A 9,256-nucleotide genomic window follows, 5' to 3' on the forward strand; every position below is an offset into this window, starting at 1 on the left:
ACTCTGATTTTCTGCCATTCTTCCACTCTGGGACACGGGAGGGGTCACTGACCTGCTTGGGAGGCTGCATTATAGGTGGTGCCAGTTATGTCTGAGTGTGCCCACTAGTAAAACACCCAAACACATTGACGTGTTAGCTATACACACTATCCTGTCCGCTGTGTGAAATGTTCCTATTCGTCAGTCTTTGAGAGACGGTGAGTGAACAAGTGAGAAAACAAATGAAAAACTGTAGAGACACTCATTTTCATTCCGTCTGCACTGTCGACGAACTTTAGGAAATAACCTAAGTGGATAAACTCTGCCAGTCGCCCGGCAAGATCCTAATACTGTTCACTAGCTAAAGAATAGGCCTTTCTGGCAGGTGAGTTCAGTGTGAGGACGGCAATGCCGATAGGAGTGTGTGGTTAATGCACAAGGACAGTGTTTTTCCCATTCCTCTCAGTGGAGAGACACAGTCAGAAAAAGAAGAGCTTTGAATAGAACCCACAGACCCCTCGTTCCCTGCCTTCGTTCCCTTTCCAAATCAATCACCACCCCTCAGACTGACGGTGCTGCTGGTTGCCGTGACAGCGCAGACCTGGCGCTCCTCGTGACTGCGGTGGCTCTGTCTGTTGCTAAGGTCACACTGGCAGAACATTCTTTTGACTTCCACTCCTCTCTACCTAATACGATAGTACCTATCTAACACTAGTCACTCTAAAGAGTATACTGTATGAGGATAATCCTACATTCACATGCGTATCAGAGTATCGGTTTGGCAAAGGATTATTAGACTGTTGCTTATCAGTGCTCTCTCTTTCACCTCCCCCCCCCCCCCCCCCCCTTCCTCTATTTCCTCAGTCACAACATCATCCAGCCATGTTCTGCTCTGTCACAAGGTGAGCGGCTGTGGTTTCACATGCTATCCCATGACTCTTTATGGGGCTCCCGGAAATGAATAGCTGTCAAGGAGGCTTTCGGGCGCAGCAGTAGGCCCACAGCTAATATTGAACTCGGGCATACCTCCGCCACAGTATTCCTTCATCGTCTCTTCACAGAGCATCTGACCAGAATATAGCTTCAAGCGTTCCATTGGGAAAAGGACACGGGGACTGTGCCGAGAAGAAAACCACCTCTAGGACAACTGATAGCACACACTTACTGAACATTATAGTGCCTTAGCAGAGACTTAAAGTGGAACTGACAGCATTTAGGCAATATCAACTCTTATTCAAATCTGTTCATATACAGTGCATTCAGAAAGTATTCAGACCCCTTCACTTTTTAGATTTTCTTTGCAAATGTACTAAAAACAGAAAAAAATGGAAATATCAAATTTACATAAGTATTCAGACCCTTTACTCAGTACTGTCGAAGAACCTTTGGCAGCGATCACAGCCTCGAGACTTCTTGGATAGGACGCTACAAGCTTGGCACACCTGTATTTGGAGAGTTTCTCCCATTTTTCTCTGCAGATCCTCTCAAGCTCTGTCAGGTTGGACGGGGATCGTCGCCACACAGCTATTTTCAGGTCTCTCCAGAGATGCTCGATCGGTGTTCAATGCCACTCAAGGACATTCAGAGACTTGTCCCGAAGCCACTCCTACATTGTCTTGGCTATGTGTTTAGGGTCATTGTCCTATATGAAGGTGAACCTTCGGCCCAGTCTGAGGTCCTGAGTGCTCTGGAACAGGTTTTCATCAAGGATATCTCTGTACTTTGCTCCACTCATCTTTGCCTCAATCCCGACTAGTCTCCCAGTTCCTCCCGCTGAAAGACATCCCCACAGCATGATGCTGCCACCACCATGCTTCACCGTAGGGATGGTGCCAGGTTTCCTCCAGACTTGACACTTGACATTCAGGCCAAAGAGTTCAATCTTGGTTTCATTAGACCAGAGAATCTTGTTTGTCATGGTCTGAGAGCCCTTTAGGTCCCTTTTGGAAAAACAAGCGGGCTGTCATGTGCCTTTTACTGAGGAGAGGCATCCATCTGGCCACTCTACCATAAAGGTCTGATTGGTGGAGTGCTGCAGAGATGGTTGTCCTTCTGGAAGGTTCTCCCATCTCCACAGGGGAACTCTGGAGCTATGTCAGTGACCATCGGGTTCTTGGTCACCTCTGTGACCAATGCCCTTCTCCCCCGATTGCTCAGTTTGGCCAGCTCTAGGAAGAGTCTTGGTGGTTCCAAACTTCTTCTATTTAAGAATGATGGAGGCCATTGTGTTCTTGGGGACCTTAAATGCTGCAGACATTTATTGCTACCCTTCCCCAGATCGTTGCCTCAACACCATCCTGTCTCAGAGCTCTACGGACAATTCCTTCTGCCTCATGTCTTGGATTTTGCTCTGACATGCCCTGTCAACTATGGGACCTTATATAGACAGGTGTGTGCCTTTCCAAATCATGTGAAATCAATTGAATTTACCACAGGTGGAACTCCAATCAAGTTGTAGAAACATCTCCAGGATGATCAATGGAAACAGGATGCACCTGAGCTCAATTTCAAGTCTCATAGCAAAGGGTCTGAATACTTATTCACATTTCTATTTTTTATACATTTGCAAAAAATTCTAAATACCTGTTTTCGCTTTGTTATTATGGTGTATTGTGTGTAGATTGATGAGGAAAATAAATTATTTAATCCATTTTAGAAAAGGCTGTCACGTAACAAAATGTGGAAAAGTAAAGTGGTCTGAATACTTTCCGAACGCACTGTACACCCCCAGGAAGAATGACACTTTATTTTTTATTTTTGATGATAAATGGTCATTGTTGTCACGTTCCTGACCTGTTTTCTGTTAGTTTTTGTATGTGTTAGTTGGTCAGGACGTGAGTTTGGGTGGGCAGTCTATGTTTTCTGTTTCTATGTTGGTTTAAGGGTGACCTGATATGGCTCTCAATTAGAGGCAGGTGGTTTTCATTTCCTCTGATTGAGAGTCATATTAAGGTAGGTGTTTTCACACTGTTTGTTGTGGGTGGTTGTCTCCTGTGTCTGTGTTTGTCGCGCCACACGGGACTGTCTCGGTTTGTTTGTACGTTCGTTCTTTTGTGTAGTCATTTTCCTGTTCGTGAGTTCTTCGTTTTATGTAAGTTCGCATGTCCAGGTCTGTCTACTCCGTTTTGTTATTTTGTTAGTTATTCAAGTTAGTTCGTTTTTTGTCGTGTCTAATAAATCATTATGAATTCACACCCCGCTGCACTTTGGTCGAATCACTACTCCTCCTCTTCGTATGAAGAGGAGGAGGAATGCCGTTACAGAACCACCCACCAAATTACCAGAACCAAGCAGTGTGACTACGAGCAGCGACCAAATAATCAGGACTCGTGGACTTGGGAAGAAGTCTTGGAGGGAAAAGGACACTGGGCACATATTGGGGAATATCGCCGCGCTCGTGAGGAGATGGAGGTAGCGAGAGCCCAAGAGCGGTGGTATGAGGAGGCAGCAAGGAGACGTGGCTGGAAGCCGGAGAATAAAGCTCAAGACCGGAGATATGAAGGTACGCGGCTAGCAAGGAAGCCCGAGAAGAAACCCCAAAAATGTCTTGGGGGGGGGGCTAAGAGGTAGTGGGCCAAGGGCAGGTAGGAGACCTGCGCCCACTTCCCAGGCTAACCGTGGAGAGCGGGAGTACGGGCAGACACCGTGTTACGCAGTAGAGCGCACGGTGTCTCCTGTACGTGTGCATAGCCCGGTGCGGGTTATTCCACCTCCCCGCACTGGTAGGGCTAGATTGAGCGTTGAGCCGGATGTCATGAAGCCGGCTCTACATATCTGGCCACCAGTACGTCTCCTTGGGCCGGCTTACATGGCACCAGCCTTACGCATGGTGTCCCCGGTTCGCCTACATAGCCCGGTGCGGGTTATTCCACCTCCCCGCACTGGTCGGGCGACGGGGAGCATTCAACCAGGTAAGGTTGGGCAGGCTCAATGCTCAAGGGAGCCAGTACGCCTGCACGGTCCGGTATTTCCGGCGCCACCTCCCCGCCCCCAGCCCAGTACCACCAGTGCCTACTCCACGCACCAGGCTTCCAGTGCGTTTCCAGAGCCCTGTTCCTCCTCCACGCACTCTCCCTATGGTGCGTGTCTCCAGCCCAGTGCCTCCAGTTCCGGCACCACGCACTAAACCTCCTGTGCGTCTCCAGAGCCCTGTACGCACTGTTCCTTCTCCCCGTACTCGTCCTGATGTGCGTGCACTCAGCCCGGTGCCACCAGTGCCGGTACCACGCACCAGGCCTATAGTGCGCTTCGAGAGGTCAGTGTGCCCTGTCCCTGCTCCCCGCACTAGGCTTGAAGTGCGTGTCTCCAGTCCGGTGCCTCCAGTTCCGGCACCACGCACCAGGCCTACAGTGCGTCTCAGCCGGCCAGAGTCTGCCGTCTGCCCAACGGCGCCTGAACTGTCCGTCTGCCAAGCGCCGCATGAACTGCCCGTCTGTATTGAGCCTTCAAAGCCGCCCGTCTGCCATGAGCCTGCAAAGCCGCCCGTCTGCCATGAGCCTACAGAGCCTTCCGCCAGACAGGAGCCGCTAGAGCCTTCCGCCAGACAGGAGCCGCTAGAGCCTTCCGCCAGACAGGAGCAGCCAAAGCCTTCCGCCAGACAGGATCAGCCAGAGCCATCCGTCTCCGCAGCGCCATCTGAGCCATCCGTCTCCGCAGCGCCATCTGAGCCATCCGTCTCCTCAGCGCCATCTGAGCCATCCGTCTCCCCAGCGCCGTCTGAGCCATCCGTCTCCCCAGCGCCGTCTGAGCCATCCGTCTCCCCAGCGCCGTCTGAGCCATCCGTCTCCCCAGCGCCGTCTGAGCCATCCGTCTCCCCAGCGCCGTCTGAGCCATCCGTCTGTCCCGAGCCATTAGAGCCGCCCGTCTGTCCCGAGCCGTCAGAGCCGTTAGTCAGTCAGGAGCCGCTAGAGCCATTCGTCAGTCAGGATCTGCCAGAGCCGCCAACCAGACAGGATCTGCCAGAGCCGCCAACCAGACAGGATCTGCCAGAGCCGCCAACCAGACAGGATCTGCCAGAGCCGCCAACCAGACAGGATCTGCCAGAGCCGTCAGCGAGCCATGAGCGTCCAGAGCCGTCAGCCAGCCATGAGCGTCCAGAGCCGTCAGCTAGCCATGAGCGTCCAGAGCCGTCAGCTAGCCATGAGCGTCCAGAGCCCGTCAGCCAGTCATGAGCTGCCCCTCAGCCCAGAGCTGCCATTGATCCAGAACTGTCCCTCAGTCCAGAGCTGTCTCTCTGTCCGGAGCTGCCCTTCAGTCCGGAGTTGCCCCTCTATCCTGAGCTACCTCTCTATCCTGACCTACCTCTCGGTCTTGAGCTATCTCTCTATCCCGGTGCTGCCCCTTGTCCTGGTGCTGCCCCTTATCTTAAGGTTAACATTTAAATTAAGTGGGTGTAAGATGAGGGTGGTCATTCTAAGGGGGAAACGTAAGCTGGGATTGACTATGGTGGGGTGGGGACCTCGCCCAGAGCCTGAAGCCACCACCGTGGTCAGATGCCCACCCAGACCCTCCCCTAAACTTTGTGCTGGTGCGCCCGGAGTTCGCACCTTAAGGGGGGGGGGTTATGTCACGTTCCTGACCTGTTTTCTGTTAGTTTTTGTATGTGTTAGTTGGTCAGGACGTGAGTTTGGGTGGGCAGTCTATGTTTTCTGTTTCTATGTTGGTTTAAGGGTGACCTGATATGGCTCTCAATTAGAGGCAGGTGGTTTTCATTTCCTCTGATTGAGAGTCATATTAAGGTAGGTGTTTTCACACTGTTGTGTTGTGGGTGGTTGTCTCCTGTGTCTGTGTTTGTCGCGCCACACGGGACTGTCTCGGTTTGTTTGTACGTTCGTTCTTTTGTGTAGTCATTTTCCTGTTCGTGAGTTCTTCGTTTTATGTAAGTTCGCATGTCCAGGTCTGTCTACTCCGTTTTGTTATTTTGTTAGTTATTCAAGTTAGTTCGTTTTTTGGTCGTGTCTAATAAATCATTATGAATTCACACCCCGCTGCACTTTGGTCGAATCACTACTCCTCCTCTTCGTATGAAGAGGAGGAGGAATGCCGTTACAATTGTCATGTTTTCATAAATTCTCAGAATGTTTGGAAATGACATACAGTTGAAGTCGGAAGTTTACATACACTTAGGTTGGAGTCATTAAAACATCGTTTTTCAACCACTCCACAAATATCTTCTTAACAAACTATAGTTTTGGCAAGTCGGTTAGGGCATCTACTTTGTGCATGACACAAGTAATTTTTCCAACAATTGCTTACAGACAGATTATTTCACTTATAATTGTCACGGCCGTTGTAAGGAGGAGACCAAGGCGCAGCGTGGTAAACGTACATTCTTCTTTATTATAAGAACGAACACTGAACAAACGAACAAAATAACAAAACGAACCGTGAAGCTAATATGAGTAGTGCAGACAGGCAACTAAACATAGAACAAGAACCCACAAACACCAAAGGGAAAATGGCTACCTAAAAATGATCCACAATCGGAGACAATGATAAACAGCTGCCTCTGATTGGGGATCATATCAGGCCACCATAGACATACAAATCACCTAGACCTACAAAAACCCTAGACATACAAAAAAACCCTAGACAATACAAAAACGAATGTACCCACCCTAGTCACACCCTGACCTAACCAAAATATAAAGAAAACAGAGATATCTCAGGTCAGGGCGAGACAATAATTCACTGTATCACAATTCCAGTGGGTCAGAAGTTAGTTACACTAAGTTGACTGTGCCTTTAAACAGCTTGGAAAATAACAGAAAATTATGTCATGGCTTTAGAAGCTTCTGTTAGGCTGATTGACATCATTTGAGTCAATTGGAGGTGTACCTGTGGATGTATTTCAAGGCCTACCTTCAAACTCAGTGCCTCTTTGCTTGACATCATGGGAAAATCAAAAGAAATCAGCCAAGACCCCAGAAAAAAAATTGTAGACCTCCACAAGTCTGGTTCATCCTTGGGAGCAATTTCCAAACGCCTGAAGGAACCACGTTCATCTGTACAAACAATAGTACGCAAGTATTAACACCATGGGACCACACAGCCGTCATACCGCTCAGGAAGGAGACGCGTTCTGTCTCCTAGAGATGAACGTAGTTTGGTGCGAAAAGTGCAAATCAATCCTAGAACAACAGCAAATGACCTTGTGAAAATGCTGGAGGAAACAGGTACAAAACTATCTATATCCACAGTAAAACGAGTCCTATATCGACATAACCTGAAAGGCCGCTCAGCAAGGAAGAAGCCATTGCTCCAAAACCGCCATAAAAAAGCCAGACTACGGTTTGCAACTGCACATGGGGACAAAGATCGTACTTTTGGAGAAATGTCCTCTGGTCTGATGAAACAAAAATAGAACTGTTTGGCCATAATGACCATAGTTATGTTTGGAGAAAAAAGGGGGACGCTTGCAAGCCGAAGAACACCATCCCAACAGTGAAGCACGGGGGTGGAAGCATCATGTTGTGGGGTGCTTTGCTGCAGGAGGGACTGGTGCACTTCACAAAATAGATGGCATCATGAGGAAGGACAATTATGTGGATATATGAAGCAACATCTCAAGACATCAGTCAGGAAGTTAAGGCATGGTCGCAAATGGGTCTTCCAAATGGACAATGACCAGAAGCAAACTTGTGACAAAATGGCTTAAGGACAACAAAGTCAAGGTATTGGAGTGGCCATCACAAAGCCCTGACCTCAATCCTATAGAAAATTTGTGGGCAGAACTGAAAAAGCGTGTACGAGCAAGGAGGCCGACAAACCTGACTCAGTTACACCAGCTCTGTCAGGAGGAATGGGCCAAAATTCACCCAACTTATTGTGGGAAGCTTGTGGGAGGTTACCCGTAACGTTTGACCCAAGTTAAACAATTTAAAGGCAATGCTACCAATTACTAATTGAGTGTATGTAAACTTCTGATCCACTGGGAATGTGATGAAAGAAATAAAAGCTGAAATAAATCATTCTCTCTACTATTATTCTGACATTTCACATTCTTAAAATAAAGTGGTGATCCTAACTGACCTAAGACAGGGAATTCTTACTAGGATTAAATGTTAGGAATTGTGAAAAACTGAGTTTAAATGTATTTGGCTAAGGTGTATGTAAACTTCCGACTTCAACTGTAGATGGGGTACTGTCATATTTATCCGTATTCTGAACTGTATTCTAAGGCATTTGTGACAATTCTATAGCAATTAAGAGTGTGAAAGCGGACGTGCATTTGGACAGTTAATAGACACGGCAGCAAATAAAACCTAATAAAAACATCTGTCTCGTGCAGGACCATAGTCTACGTAAACCCGGTGATCCATAGTAGAGGTCTACCGATTAATCGGAATGGCCGATTAATTTGGGCTGATTTCAAGTTTTCATAACAATTGGTAATCGGCATTTTTGGACACCGATTCTGGCCGATTAAATTGCACTCCACGAGGAGACTGCGTGGCAGGCTGACTACCTTTTACGCGAGTGCAGCAAGAGCCAAGGTAAGTTGCTAGCTAGCATTAAATGTATCTTATAAAAACAATCAATCTTAACATAATCAATAGTTAACTACACATGGTTGATGATATTACTAGTTTATCTAGCTTGTCCTGCGGTGCATATAATCGATGCGGTGCCTGTTAATTTATCATCGAATCACATCCTACTTCGCCAAACGGGTGATGATTTAACAAGCGCATTCGCGAAAAAAGCACTGTTGTTGCACCAATGTGTACCTAACCATAAACATCCATGGCTTTCTTAAAATCAATACACATGTATATATTTTTAGACCTGCATATTTAGTTAATATTGCCTGCTAGCATGAATTTCTTTTAACTAGGTAAATTGTTTCACCTCTCTTGCGTTCTGTGCAAGCAGAGTCAGGGTATATGCAGCAGTTTGGGCTGCCTGGCTCGTAGCGAACTGTAGCGAACTACAACCTAAAACGTCTTACCTGGGAATATTGAAGACTCATGTTAAAAGGAGCTACCGGCTTTCATATGTTCTGAGCAAGGAACTTAAACGTTAGCTTTTTTACATGGCAAATATTGCACTTTTACTTTCTTCTCCAACACTTTGTTTTTGCATTATTTAAACCAAATTGAACATGTTTCATTATTTATTTGAGACTAAATAGATTTTATTGATGTATTAAGTTAAAATAAAAGTGTTCATTCAGTTTTGTTTTAACTGTCATTATTACAAATATATATATAAAAATCGTCCGATTAATCGGTAACGGCTTTTTATTGGTCCTCCAATAATCCGCATCGACGTTGAA

This window comes from Salvelinus namaycush, chromosome 1, assembly GCF_016432855.1.
Source record: "Salvelinus namaycush isolate Seneca chromosome 1, SaNama_1.0, whole genome shotgun sequence".
NCBI classification, from domain to species: Eukaryota; Metazoa; Chordata; class Actinopteri; order Salmoniformes; family Salmonidae; genus Salvelinus; species Salvelinus namaycush.